This window comes from Chrysemys picta, chromosome 11 (assembly GCF_011386835.1).
Source record: "Chrysemys picta bellii isolate R12L10 chromosome 11, ASM1138683v2, whole genome shotgun sequence".
Classification (NCBI taxonomy): domain Eukaryota; kingdom Metazoa; phylum Chordata; order Testudines; family Emydidae; genus Chrysemys; species Chrysemys picta.
The window spans coordinates 80,493,173-80,508,018 of record NC_088801.1 but is presented as its reverse complement, the minus strand read 5'-3'; the positions used below and the strand labels follow the sequence as shown (position 1 = coordinate 80,508,018).

At 50.1% G+C, this 14,846-nt stretch overlaps 1 long non-coding RNA gene across 2 annotated transcripts; it reads right to left on the bottom strand.

Annotated features, from left to right (window-relative positions):
• Nucleotides 1-664: 664 nt before the first annotated feature.
• On the bottom strand, nucleotides 665-11,962 carry LOC135974421 (uncharacterized). 2 transcript variants are annotated; one of them, XR_010591681.1, is made up of 2 exons: nucleotides 11,520-11,962; nucleotides 665-1,090 (listed from the first exon to the last, which is right to left on the bottom strand). It is a non-coding gene; the product is annotated as an uncharacterized LOC135974421 (long non-coding RNA). The 2 variants fall into 2 exon arrangements; XR_010591680.1 differs by lacking the exon at nucleotides 11,520-11,962 and adding an exon at nucleotides 10,482-10,580.
• Nucleotides 11,963-14,846: the final 2,884 nt, after the last annotated feature.

The window sequence follows — 14,846 nt, the reverse complement described above, 5'->3', positions numbered from 1 at the left end:
TACCAATGTGATATATGCCATCATGTGCCAGCAATGCCCCTCTGCCATGTACATTGGCCAAACCGCAGAGTCTCTACACAAAAGAATAAATGGACACAAATCAGATGTCAAGAATTATAACATTCAAAAACCAGTCAGAGAGCACTTCAATCTCCCTGGACACTCAATAACAGACTTAAAAGTGGCAATTCTTCAACAAAAAAAACTTCAAAAACAGACTCCAATGAAAAACTGCAGAACTGGAATTAATTTGCAAACTGGACACCATCAAATTAGGCCTGAATAAAGACTGGGAGTGGATGGGTCACTACAAAAACTAATTTCCCCCTACTGTTACTCACACCTTCTTGTCAACTGTTTGAAAAGGGCCACCCTGCTTACATTGGCCTCGTTACCACTACAAAAGTGATTTTTCCTCCCTTGGTATCCTACTGTTGAGAATAGCCCACTACCACTTTAATTGAATTGTCTTGTTAGAACTGACCCCCCTACTTGGTAAGGCAACTCCCATCCTTTCATGTTCTGTGTATATATTCTGCCTACTGTATTTTCCACTCCGTGCATCTGATGAAGTGGGTTTTAGCCCATGAAAGCTCATGCCCAAATAAATTTGTTAGTCTCTAAGGTGCCACAAGTACTCCTCGTTGTTTTTTTTAAAGACCCATGTATACTTAAAGACACAGCAGCTCATTTTTACAAAAGCAAGAAATATGTTTCAAATGCGAGAAGTACAGTTTGTTACACATATTTAATTGCTGATAGGAAGATGGAACAAGCAAGCTGGATTTCTAGTAACACCATGAAAGCACCAAAGAAATATTCACATTTCCACAGGTAAGTGAGGCACTCGGAGCTCTTTATCTGATAGATTCCTCATGGGAAGTTAGGGTGCACTGAAACACTTCTTCAAAAGCGTCCAGAAAAGGCTCAGTGATTTCATCAACTGTGACATGTCTCTGGAGTTCTTCGCTCAGAGAGGTGACACCCGTCCCTTCAAGTCCACAAGGAACAATGTGATCAAACCACGTAAGATCTGTGCAGCAGTTCAGCGCCAGCCCATGAGAGGTTATATGCCTTCCACAATGGACACCTGAAAAGCAAAACATACATGTCACCTCGTTCAGTGCTATGTACCACACACCACCCCTCCCCCAAAGTCATCTTAAATGTCAGATTCCAAGGCCAGAAGGGACCATCGTGATCATCTAGCCTGACCTGTATAACACAAGCTACAGAACTTCCCCCAAATAACCCCTAGAGCAGATCTTTCAGAAAAACATCCAATCCTGATTTAAAAATTACCAGTGATGGACAATCCGCTATAGCCCTTGGCAAGTTGTTCCAATGGTTAAATATCCCCTTCACACTAAGACTCCTATCCACCTTACCACATAAGTTGCCCAGCTGATGAGGCACCAATGCTGTAGTGCTTATAAGCAGCGAGGGCGCTGAGACCATAGCCTATCACGTTCACCAATACGGTCTCAATGTTTCCTTGTACTCCCCCACCATCTGTTATCTCATCTTACACTTCAACTGTAAGTTCTTTGGGGGCAGAGACCTGCCTGTCTGCACTGTATTTGTGACTGGGGTTCCCAGGCTCTAATATAATACAAATCTAGCCCAGGGCACTGGGTTCATTGTTATTGCAGAGACATGCAGGCATGGTGTGCAGTCCCTCACGAGGAAGTGAAATTCTTGTAAATATCTGCTTGTTAACCGGGCAAATCCTGCCTATTAGCAGGATTGGCTCTGGTAGCGAATGAGGACAAAGGACAGCATGATGTGCATGTTCACAGTCATACATAGTAGATCCCTGATTTTCCCGCTTTGCACTGCACAACAGGAGAGCTGGGATTCTACACTACTGTACTGTGACCATTGTTTTTAGAGAATCATAGAGCTTTTCAGTAGCAGAAAATTTCCAGGAATTATTAAGGCCCACGTCCTGAAAGATTTACACATGTGCACAATTTTAGTCAGAGGAGTAATCCAATGAGATTACACACATGAGTAATGGTACACACGTGCAGAAATCTTTCCAGGACTGAGGCATAAAAATGTAGTTCCTAGTGATTTACAAGTAACCCCTAAGATTATTAGAATTGAGATTAGCATGCAGGGGGGATTTCTATTATTTCAGTATGTGGACTGCCTTTAACCACACTCCATGTATAATCAGGTCACACTCTACCTGCTATTTTCCATGGATCTTTCACACAACAGCACATGAAAGGAGAAGCAGTTTAATAAAGGCTACGCTACGGCCTTGTCTCTGCTAGAAAAGGATCTGCCAGTGTAACTATACCAGCAAACCATCTTAGTGGAGGTGCCGTTTGTACCAGGAAGAGTGCATTTGCTGGTATAACTTATATCAGTTCCCTAAATGAAATAAACGATATCAGCAAAAGCATGGTTTTGCTTGTATAACTGCCTCTACACTTGTGCTTTTGCCAACACCATCAGGTCAGTTATGAGGTCTGATTTTTTCCACGCTTGATAACATAGCTACACTGGCAAAAATTTTAAGGGTAGACCAGGTCTACGCTAGGAGCTATACTGTCAAAAACCTCTAGTGTGGACATATTTATATTGGTATAGAAGTGCTTATTGGATTTCCCTGACCGGGATGAACGATACCAGTATAAACACTGTTATAACTGTGTCTATACTACCGCTTTACTGGCATATCTACGTTAGGAAAAATCACACCCCAACCAACACAAGAATGCCAGTAAGACTCATTAGAGCAGAGCAGGTGAAGCAGAAAAGCATGGCCTTGATCCTGCACTGAAAACCCCATGGGTGGATCCCTACATCCGTGCTGAGCCCCACTGGAGTCTGTGCGGTTCATTGCAGCATCAGGGCTTGTGATCATAAAACCACGAACACTGGTGGGGCACTTGGGCGGGTGCAAAACCTGAAACTACTTTTAACTCACTCAAGGCTGCTCAGCCCCATCTCCTGCCAACTTCCCAGGAGCTCCCCAAGTCTCCACTTGTCCCCTGATCCTCTACCTCTCTGCTGCCCCCCATGACCTCCTGCCTTCTCCTCAGGGACCCCCTGAACCCCTGCATCCCCCGACTGCTACCCCCATTTCCCCTGCACCCTTCTTCCTGTCTCCTCCCCAGGGACCCTGAGCCCCCAACATACCCCAACCCCCATCTCTCTCCTGCCCCCCATTTTACCCCCACTCCTCTTCCTGTCTCCTCCCCAGGGACCCTGAGCCAACTACATCACCCAACCCCCACCTCTCTCCTGCCCCCCTCTTCTTGTCTCCTCCCCAGGGACCCTGAGCCCCCAACATACCCCAACCCCCACCTCTCTCCTGCCTCCCATTTTACCCCCACTCCTCTTCCTGCCTCCTCCCCAGGGACCCTGAGCCCCCCACATACCCCAACCCCCACCTCTCTCCTGCCCCCCATTTTACTCCCACTCCTCTTCCTGCCTCCTTCCCAGGGACCCGAAGCCAACTACATCACCCAACCCCCACCTCTCTCCTGCCCCCCATTTCCCCTGCACCCCTCTTCTTGCCTCCTCCCCAGGGACCCTGAGCCCCCCACATACCCCAACCCCCACCTCTCTCCTGCCCCCCATTTCCCCTGCCCTCCTCTTCTTGTCTCCTCCCCAGGGACCCTGAGCCCCCAACATACCCCAACCCCCACCTCTCTCCTGCCTCCCATTTTACCCCCACTCCTCTTCCTGCCTCCTCCCCAGGGACCCTGAGCCCCCCACATACCCCAACCACCACCTCTCTCCTGCCCCCCATTTCCCCTGCACCCCTCTTCTTGCCTCCTCCCCAGGGACCCCGAGCCCCCCCCCCAGGCCCCCTCACTCCCTTCCTGCCCCGGGACCCCCCGAGCCCCCCACTAACCCCACCCCTCTCCTGCCCCCCACCCCTCTTCTTGCCTCCTCCCCAGGGACCCTGAGCCCCCCACATACCCCAACCCCCACCTCTCTCCTGCCTCCCATTTTACCCCCACTCCTCTTCCTGCCTCCTCCCCAGGGACCCTGAGCCAACTACATCACCCAACCCCCACCTCTCTCCTGCCCCCCATTTCCCCTGCACCCCTCTTCTTGTCTCCTCCCCAGGGACCCTGAGCCCCCCACATACCCCAACCCCCACCTCTCTCCTGCCTCCCATTTTACCCCCACTCCTCTTCCTGCCTCCTCCCCAGGGACCCTGAGCCAACTACATCACCCAACCCCCACCTCTCTCCTGCCCCCCATTTCCCCTGCACCCCTCTTCTTGTCTCCTCCCCAGGGACCCTGAGCCCCCAACATACCCCAACCCCCACCTCTCTCCTGCCCCCCATTTTACCCCCACTCCTCTTCCTGCCTCTGAGCCCCCCACATACCCCAACCCCCACCTCTCTCCTGCCCCCCATTTTACCCCCACTCCTCTTCCTGCCTCTGAGCCCCCCACATACCCCAACCCCCACCTCTCTCCTGCCCCCCATTTTACCCCCACTCCTCTTCCTGCCTCTGAGCCCCCCACATACCCCAACCCCCACCTCTCTCCTGCCCCCCATTTTACCCCCACTCCTCTTCCTGCCTCTGAGCCCCCCACATACCCCAACCCCCACCTCTCTCCTGCCCCCCATTTTACCCCCACTCCTCTTCCTGCCTCTGAGCCCCCCACATACCCCAACCCCCACCTCTCTCCTGCCCCCCATTTTACCCCCACTCCTCTTCCTGCCTCCTCCCCAGGGACCCGGAGCCAACTACATCACCCAACCCCCACCTCTCTCCTGCCCCCCATTTCCCCTGCACCCCTCTTCTTGCCTCCTCCCCAGGGACCCCGCTCCCCCCTCACTCCCTTCCTGCCCCGGGACCCCCCGAGCCCCGCACTTCTCCCAGCCCCCCGCCTCCCCCCGGATCCCGGCCCGGCGCAGAGCTGGCGGCCCCGCAGCCACACGCCGGTGGAGGGCGGCGGCAGGGCGCGCGGGGCGGGCAGGCCCAGGCGGCGGCAGAGGCCGAGGCGCCGCGGGTCCGGCACCGGGTAACAGCAGCTGGCCCGGGCCGCGGAAGGTGAGCAGCGCCCAGCGCCCGCAGCCGCCGCTCCTCGCCCGCCGGGTCGGGGCCGCCCCGCAGCCCGCGCGTGTACACGGGCCCCGCCGGCTCGGAGAGCAGCAGCCAGCCCGCCGCGCCCGGCCCCACGCAGCGCTCCTGCGCCGCCAGCGACTCCGCGTAGGGCAGCCGGCCGGGCCCGCATCGCCCCGCCGCTGCCGGCCAGAATGCCTGCCTGGCTGCCTGGGGGAGCGCGGGGCGGGGGCGACTCGAGGCGGGGCTGGGACTGGGGTAGGGCTCAGAGGTGGGGGAAGGCAGGGTGGGATAGGGGTCAGAGATGGGGTAGTGCTCAGAGGTGGGGTAGGGGAGGCAGGGTGGGTTAGGGCTCAGAGGCGGGGGAAGGCAGGGTGAGGTAGGGGTCAGAGGTAGGGATGGGGAAGGCAGGGTGAGGTAGGGGTCAGAGGTGGGGTAGGGGAGGCAGGGTGGGGTAGGGCTCAGAGGCGGGGGAAGGCAGGGTGGGGTAGGGGTCAGAGATGGCACTGGGGTGGAGGCGGGGGGAAGGCAGGGTGAGATAGGGCTCAGAAGTGGGGTAGTGCTCAGAGGTGGGGTAGTGGAAGGCAGGGTGGGGTAGGGCTCAGAGGTGGGGTAGGGGAGGCAGGGTGGGTTAGGGCTCAGAGGCGGGGGAAGGCAGGGTGAGGTAGGGGTCAGAGGTAGGGATGGGGAAGGTAGGGTGGGGTAGGGGTCAGAGATGGCACTGGGGTGGAGGCGGGGGGAAGGCAGGGTGAGGTAGGGGTCAGAGGTGGGGTAGGGGAGGCAGGGTGGGGTAGGGCTCAGAGGCGGGGGAAGGTAGGGTGAGGTAGTGGTCAGAGATGGGGTAGGGGAAGGTAGGGTGGGGTAGGGGTCAGAGATGGCACTGGGGTGGAGGCGGGGGAAGGCAGGGTGGGATGGGGTCAGAGGTGGGGTAGTGGAAGGCAGGGTGGGGTAGGGTCAGATGGATCTGGGGTGGGGTCAGAGGCAGGGGAAGGTAGGGTGGGGTAGTGTTCAGAGATGGCGCTGAGGTGGAGTCAGGGGTGGGGTAGGGGGCAGGGTGAGGAAGGGGTCAGAGGTGGAGCTGAGGTTAGGCTGGGATGGGCTGTGAGTTGGGTCAGGTGGGTGAGGGGTTGGGGTGGGGTGTGGGATGCGGTAGGGGACAGAGGAAGGGTAGGGTGAGAGTAGAGGTTAGGTGAAGCTGGGGATAGGGTGGGATGGGGAATCAACGTTGGGGTTGTGTGATGAAGTGGGGGAATTGTCTTGTTTTTTTCTTGTTTTTCCAATGGTTTGCATGCAGAGGGGGTGGGACTCAGTTTCCCTGGGTGTTACTGGTTTAACGAGGTGATGGGAGAGGGAGTTTGTTGTTACAGAGGACCAGCTAGGGAACTTGGGACACCAGCCAATGGCCTGGAGAGTGGATACCCCAGCGACTGGCGACCTGGTGACCCAGAGGCCCAGCTCAGGAGTCGCAGCCAGTTCTGGCCAGTGGGAGAACAATGGACTGTAAAGAGAGGACCCCCCGGTGACCTAACAAGCTGGTTCCAGCCAGAGGGGGCCAGAGGATGGAAGAGAGGAGAGGAGGCCCAGGCGACCCTGTTTACCTGGAGAGAAGACAATGGACAGAGGCAGGGCTTGAGGGTGGTGATATCAGATGCCCATCTGGGAAGCAGGAGGGCTCTGGGCTGGAGAGGGAGAGCAGGCAGAGCCCACCTGGATGCAGGGGAGACTTGGATGTGCTGTGCTGAGGGAAGCCAGGCTCGAGGGCCCTAAGCGTTTCCTGTGCTATGTTCAGACGCTCAATAAACCTTCCTGTTTTACACTGGCTGAGTGTCACTCCAGTCTAGAGAACAGGGTTACATTATTCCCTTTGGGGAGTGGAGGCCCTGGGGGTCCAGAGCGAGTGGACTCCCTGATGGGGCCCACGGCGAGAAACAGGTGTGCTAAGGCTCCGAGAAGTGCGGCCCCAGGAGGTGGAGGGGCTTAACCCCCGAGAGAGAGTGGACCCCCGACAAGGGCTGGCACACTGAAGGGGGTTCCTCCCAGGGACCGCACAGGGCCAAGAGTGGGCACGATCTGTGAGTCCGTGACAGGTTGATTTCACATAGAATAGGGATCTGATGCATAAGGAGGGCAGGGGTGGGAGTCTGGGGGTGGAGCAGGAGGTGGGGGGAGCAGGAGGTGGGGTGGGGTGAAGTTAGGTAAAATGTAGTGGGTTATTCTGTGCTCTTAGCCCCATGCCTATATGCCAAGTGTGTGACCCATCAACAGATGAAGCTTTGCTTTCCCCACCATTGCATCACCTCTCTTATTATTTAATTTAAGTGGAATTGATGCTTTCCAGTGGTTTACATGTAATGTCCTTTTAACTGATTCTGGTGAGTTAGAGTCATAGAGATTAAGGCCAGGAGGGACCATCAGATCATCTAGTGTGACCCCCCTGTATATCACAGGCCACCAACACCATCCAGCATTCGTATACTAACCAAACAACCCAAATTAGACTGAAGTATTCCAGCCCACTGGAGACTAGACTGTTATGTGCCACAGGGAGACAATACAAGGGACCAAGATGCATCAGTGCCTGAGGCCCCTGCAATGGCAGGGACATGATTAAGTGAGATAGACCCAGATATAACTTTGGCAAGTGACCCTCATTCCACGCTGCAGAGGAAGGTGAAAACCCCCCAGGGTCACTGCCAGACTGACCTGTGGAAAAATTCCTTCCCTATCCCACATATGGCAATCAGTCCCTGAGCATGTGAGCAAGAATAGCACCTGAGAGAGCGTGCTTGGTGCCGCCCACCTCAGAGCCCTGGCCCTCCTTATCCAGTGTCCATTTCCAGCCCAGGCCATCTCTGGTGCTTCAGAGGAAGGAGACAAAAACAAATAAACAAAACAATAAAAAAAACCCAAAACAGAATACATTGGGTGGGGGAGAAAAATAATCCCTTTTTAATCCCTACAGGTGGCTGGCTGAAACCCTGATGAAGGAAACATAAACTGGAAGTGAGCCCTGCCCCTTACCATCAGAAGCAACCCTGTCAGACAATTGCACTCATAAATTTGTCCAGCTCTGTCTTAAAACTCATGAAGTTTCACAACTCCTACTGGGAGCGAGCTGCCCTGGAGATTCTTATACAGTGCACAGCCCCTGTTCTGTGCTCCATTGCACATTAGAACAGTACAGAGAATGGCCAGCAAATCCTAAGAGCAATCCCAGCAGGCACAACTAGTGGGTGCATGGCACATGTGTCAGGTTATCACCGTGCTAGCAGCACAGACTGCTGTTGGCACAGTGCAGGGCCTGTGACTTGTGCAATTGTAAGCCCCGTGAAATGTAGGTTTCATTTCAGGCAGAAGTAAGGAAAGGAGCTTCCCAGCCTGAGAGGGGATATTCCCCACATGACATTTAGTATAGCTTAGTTAATGTTTTTTTTTTTTTTTAGAAGGCAGCAAAATATATTGTTTGAGTTTTTTCTTAAACAAAAACAAAACTGCAAGCAGCTCATCTCACAGCAACAACTCTACAGCAACACTCCAGTGTTCCCCTTACCCAGCATTCACAAGCACGCTCCAGGAACATACCAACCTGTGATGAGTAACCCTACCATAATAAAACCAGAGCAAAACTCCCCAGCACTCATGAGCAGCCTTATAATAACAAACCCATTTGTACAAAATGGAGCTAAAGAATTTTAATAACAAAACCAAGTCTAGAATTATATTGTAGTTAAACTTACAAATGATTATTGTGAATCATAGAAGATTAGGACTGGAAGAGACCTCAGGAGGTCATCTAGTCCAACTCCCTGCTCAAAGCAGGACCAACACCAACTAAATCATCCTAGCCAGGGTTTTGTCAAGACGGGCCTTAAAAACCTCTAAGGATGGAGATTCTACCACCTCCCTAGGTAACCCATTCCAGTGCTTCACCACCCTCCTAGTGAAATAATGCTTCCTAATATCCAACCTAGACCTCCCCCACTGCAACTCCATCCTCCTTGTAACCCCACTTCAGGTAGTTGAAGGCTATCAAATCCCCCCTCACTCTTCTCTTCTGCAGACTAAACAACCCCAGTTCTCTTCCTCGTAACTCATGTGCCTCAGCCCCCCTGATCATTTTCGTTGCCCTCCGCTGGACTCTCTCCAATTTGTCCACATCCTTTCTGTAGTGGGGGGCCCAAAACTGGATGCAGTACTCCAGGTGTGGCCTCACCAGGGCCGAATAGAGTGGAATAATCACTTCCCTTGATCTGCTGGCAATGCTCCTACTAATGCAGCCCAATATGCCGTTAGCCTTCTTGGCAACAAGGGCACACTGCTGACTCATATCCAGCTTTTCATCCACTGTAATCCCCAGGTCCTTTTCTGCAGAACTACTGCTTAGCCAGTCGGTCCCAGCCTGAACCAGTGCATGGGATTCTTCCGTCCTAAATGCAGGACTCTGCACTTGTCCTTGTTGAACCTCATCAGATTTCTTTTGGCCCAATCCTCCAATTTGTGTCTAGGTCACTCTGGACCCTATCCCTAGCCTCCCACGTATCTACCTCTCCCCCCAGCTTAGTGTCATCTATGAACTTCCTGAGGGTGCAATTCATCCCATCATCCAGATCATTAATAAAGATGTTGAACAAAACCGGCCCCAGGTCCGACCCCTGGGGCACTCCGCTTGATACCAGCTGCCAACTAGACATCGAGCCGTTGATCACTACCCATTGAGCCCGACAATGTAGCCAGCTTTCTATCCACCTTATAGTCCATTCATCCAATTCATACTTTTTTAACGTGCTGGCAAGAATACTGTGGGAGACCGTACCAAAAGCTTTGCTAAAGTCAAGATATATCACGTCCACCGCTTTCCCTATATCCACAGAGCCAGTTATCTCATCATAGAAGGCAATCAGGTTGGTCAGACATGACTTGCCCTTGGTGAATCCATAGTGACTGTTCCTGATCACCTTCCTCTCCTCCAAGGGCTTCAAATGGTTTCCTTGACCGGTCTGTAGTCCCCTGGGTTCTCCTTCTTTCCTTTTTTAAAGATGGGCACTATATTTGCCTTTTTCCAATAAGAGTAAATAGTTTTAATTATGGTTTGTTTTAAAAATCAGGACTAAGATCCTGAGTGGGTTGAAATTAACCATGTCGGGCCTTTAGAGAATAACCAAATGATCCAATCTTAGCTTTTAAGTACTATTCTATAAAATATTCAAATGTCACCGAACTGCTAAATGAGTCAATCATTAAAATCAAAATAAACTGTACCCAGTGAGCTCTTGTAAAGCTGTTGTTTCAAATTATCAATTAGATTAATCATATAAAAGTTACAATTCATGCATTTAGTGTTTATAGAGCTATCAACTGCATTAGTAAACTCTGATTTTATCACAAATCTTATTTTCTGGATATCTACTCTTAGTAATTCTAAACAAATTAGCTCTCACCTCAGCCAACAGCCTTTTTGCAAGTACTACAGTGCGGTTACTGTTGTACTGGAGAAATTGCAAGAAAGGCAGAAGTGAATGATAAGAGGCACTTTCTTCTGTTTACCTACTCCTTTGTTGAAAAGGAGTAAAGGTAACAAAGGTCTACAAGATTAGTGTAGCCTGGGAAAAAGCACCGTCAAATAATCACAGTCGTACTGTGCCAGGTCACGCTCGACCACATTTAGCCAGTTTCTTTAAACAACTGCACTGGCTTGCCTCCATTTAGTTCAGGATCCAGTTTAGTTCAGCACTTCTCTCTTTATCACCAATTCCTGATCTCACTAATTGACTTCAGTGGAGTTACTCGGGATTTACACTACTGCAACTGAGGCTATAGCGCTTCACTGTAGATGCTAGGTACGTAAATGGGAAAAGCCCTTCCCGTCAGTGTAGGTAATCCACCTCCCCCCGAGGCGGAAGATAGATCAACAGAAGAATTCTTCCATCAACGTCGCACTGTCTACACAGGGTGACTTAGGTCAGCTTAACAACACTGCTCAAGGTCGTGGATTTTTCAATCCCCAGACCAATGTAGTTAAACTAAATTAATTTTCTAGTGTAGACCAGGCCTGAGATCAGAATCTGGTTTGCTGTGTCTGCCCTTAGCAGAAGAGATTTGCATATTGTGCCAAGATTTTGTGTGTGTCTGTCTGTATGTATATCAAGTTATTTCCTTTTTTTTGATTAATCATCAAATTTTTGCTGGACATCAAAGCCAAATGCTCTTCCTTTTTGGCTTGCTGTGGTGGTGCATGCGTAAGATCAGGAAAATGGTATGTAATAGGTCTGGGATCCTTTGTAAATAAGAAGCCAAGAATTAGCTTGGTCGTATACTTACAATATTTACTGTCAATATCCGGCTTTTGAAGCCGAGAGGATATGGAGAATTTGCATGGAACACAGCAATAGATGGCTCAATGTTTCTCCAGATATAAGGGCATAATAATTTTTGTAAAGAGTGCGTACAATGTCGCATTTTTCCAGAACATGACTCACCATTCAGGGTAACTGCACCTGTATTTCTCCCCCTCCCCTGAGGTCCAGCAAGGGCATTCACTCTCGGCTTCCCCAGACTGTTGCCTGCGTCTCAGTCCCATCTGAGCAGGGTATGGCTCTGCTGCACAGTTCTCTGCCTTCACTGCAGAGACTAAATAGACTTGCTTGTTTTGTCTTCAGATACTGATAACAGAGAGTTGTTGCAGATATAAGGTAAAAAGCACGACAGTGAAAACATTAAAAACGAGAACAGAACCTCAACCTATACACATACTAACATGCATTCTGGCAGGCCCTATCCTTCCAACCCTACACTGAGGATTGGGACCCTCTGTGGAACAAAGGTCACATCTGTTTGCTGGATCAGGAAGAAGACCCTGAGTCCATTTAAACCCAGATCATTTATCCAAAAGATTTCTCCTTGTCTCTTGGTCCCTGGAGAATCCAGTTTGAATTAGGATAGGCATATCTCTGCAGGGGGTGGTTTCAATTCTCCTGCTACTAGAGAAGATACATACAATGCCACAATAACATATACACAATTGCATTTTTAATACAATGTACAAAGGTATTTACCCTAATCCAGTAAGGTTTAGTTTAATTCAGTAAAGTTTAGCTTAATTCCATAAAGTTTGTTCAGGATATTACAGGATCTTGTCAGTCTGCCACAACAGAAGCACACAATGTTATTACCGTAGTGCAGTGATTCTCAAACTTTCATACTGGTGACCCCTTTCACATAGCAAGCCTCTAAGTGCGACCCCCCCATATAAATTAAAAACATGTTTTTATATATTTAACACCATTATAAATGCTGGAGGCAAGGCGGGGCTTGGGTTGGAGGCTGACAGCTCACTACCCCCCAGGTAATAATCTCATGACCCCCTGAGGGGTCCCGACCCCCAGTTTGAGAACCCTGGCCATAGTGCCTTCATCTGAGTATCACAATGCACTTTACAAACAACCATGCCTCTTGAAATCTCTATAATTGTTTTTTATTAAAATAGCGGCGTCCCATTGTGCTAGGCACTTTACCGGCAGTAGAAGTCCTTGCCCTGAGGAGCTTGCCATCAAATTCAAGACATGGATCCACAGAGTATATAACGAAGTAGGAAGGTATAACAAGTAGGAAGGAGCAGGAGAGGGAGGACAAGGGTCACAGCAATGAGAACAAACATTAATATAGGCCAGCTTTGTAAAGCAGGTATCCTCCTCATTTTATACAGCTACTAAATGAGACTCAAAGGGTGAAATCCTGGCTCCATTGAGGTCAATGACAGACCTAAACTGAGCCTCTTAAGAAGAATCCAAATCTCATTTTAAGAACATCACATCTGAGAAGTGTTGTGACTTCTTGACTCCCTGAACTCAAAGGGCCCCCTTTGTGCCACATTCCAAGCCTGGCAGAGATTCCAATTGCTTCATCCGTCTCTTTATTACTGTTTTTATTGTTTGTATTGCAGTAGCCCCAGACCTGGACTGGGCCCCATTGTGCTAGGTGCTGTACAAACACAGAACAGGAAAAGGATCCTTGCCTGAACGAGTTACAGTTGACGTTTATTTCGCCAACCAGAGCATCTTCATCTTTTTTTCCTAGCATGTTGGAAGCATGAAAGGTTTTGTATTAATAACCTTGGACTGTGAGATTCCTTTAACACACCTTACAACTGTGACCATGTCCAGCTTTTCTCATGATTTCATGCACTGCGGTGTACTTCCTGTCTCCAAACTCAGGAACTGGTTACAGTGTGATGGCCTGTGAAGTCCCAGCAGAATGGCACTTCTCTGTGAAGGACCCCATCTCCATTCATGGAGATACTGAAGATGCTGACAGCTAGTTCCAAACGCTGCTTTGAAAATTTATATTTTTCTCCATAGATTTAGGCCCAGCTCCACAAAGGTTAAATGCCTTTGTGGATTAGTGCTTAGCAAATATTGAACTACCTACGGCAATTAGAAATAACCATCCGGACTGAACGCGTAGAACATCTTAAGGGTCCTGGTGGGTTGTGATTAGAGCCAAAACCATTATGTACAGCATATTAATTGACCCAAAACTACATTCCTGAGGCTGTGACGGAAGCAAAGAAACTCAAGGATATCCACAGTTAAGGCTGACCTCCAGGCCGCACGCACAGCAGGGTGTATTACGGAAGTAGTTAAGGAAATTCCCTGCTGTGCCTGGGGATTGGAGGTCAGCCTGTGGAGTGAATTTCCTTATTTTTCTTTGCTGCCATCACCACCCCAGCAGACTTTTGATTCAATTAGGGCCTAATCCAGCAAGCTGCCGAGCTGCCTTAAATCACATTCAAGCCAATGGGATCTGAGGACATTCAGCATCTCACAGGATCGGGCTTTTTATGAATTTCATTCCGAGCGGGCATGAGGTTCACTGCCTTGGAGACTGAAGTAATCTCTTTATTCGCCAAATAGTGGATCAACTTCAAAGAGCAAGCCACCCCACCCCCCGCCCACAGCCCTGTCAATGTGTCTCAACAATGACCAAGAGTCACCTGCTGTGGAGTCAGAGGGGAATTCACTTTCCATATCCAAAAGCCGTCCAGGGTACTGATTAATGCTAACTGTGGTGGTGTTTTTGTGATAGGTGCACCTGTCTGCATGGAACTAGAGTGAGACCCACCAAACTAATTTACCATATGCCACACTACAGACCAGAGTGAGGTTCAGATCCAACACCTGCAGGTGAAAGGCTCTGTATCTCATTACCAGTTCCCTGAGCCTCCCCTTCCCACAGACATTTGCACTGATGACATGTAGCTTTTAAAAATGCCTTTTCCCAATGTAATTAACGAGGTCTCTTCCAGTCTTTGGGCTAGTGGTTTGTTATTTAATATTTGTATATAGCACCGTAAGTGGGGATTGGGGACATGTTTTGTCGATTTTGTATAGCACCGTAAGTGGGGATAGTGCTTTATAAAGAGAATAAATATATCCCCCATATTGCTCTGCACTTACTATCTCAGATCCTGATGCTTCCAAAGAAATGCACATTGGAAAACATAATCCAACTATATGTACAAAACGATGGGAGTTTTGCTCCCTTTGTCAACAGATCGTGTCCACATTCGGGGCACCATTGTTGACAAGATGAGCAATGCACTGTGAGTGTGTATCCCACAGTGCCTGGTGACACCATCTGTCGCTAGGTGTTGTGGGAAGGCGGAAACGGAGCGAGGTGCATCCTGGGATGTGCAAAATGTCCCATCATGCACTGCTTTGTGTCCCAGCCCTCCAATGGTTTCCGGCTTCCTTTTGCGCCGTTTTTCCAACTATCAGTCTTTGCAAGCGCGCGACAGCATCTGCAGT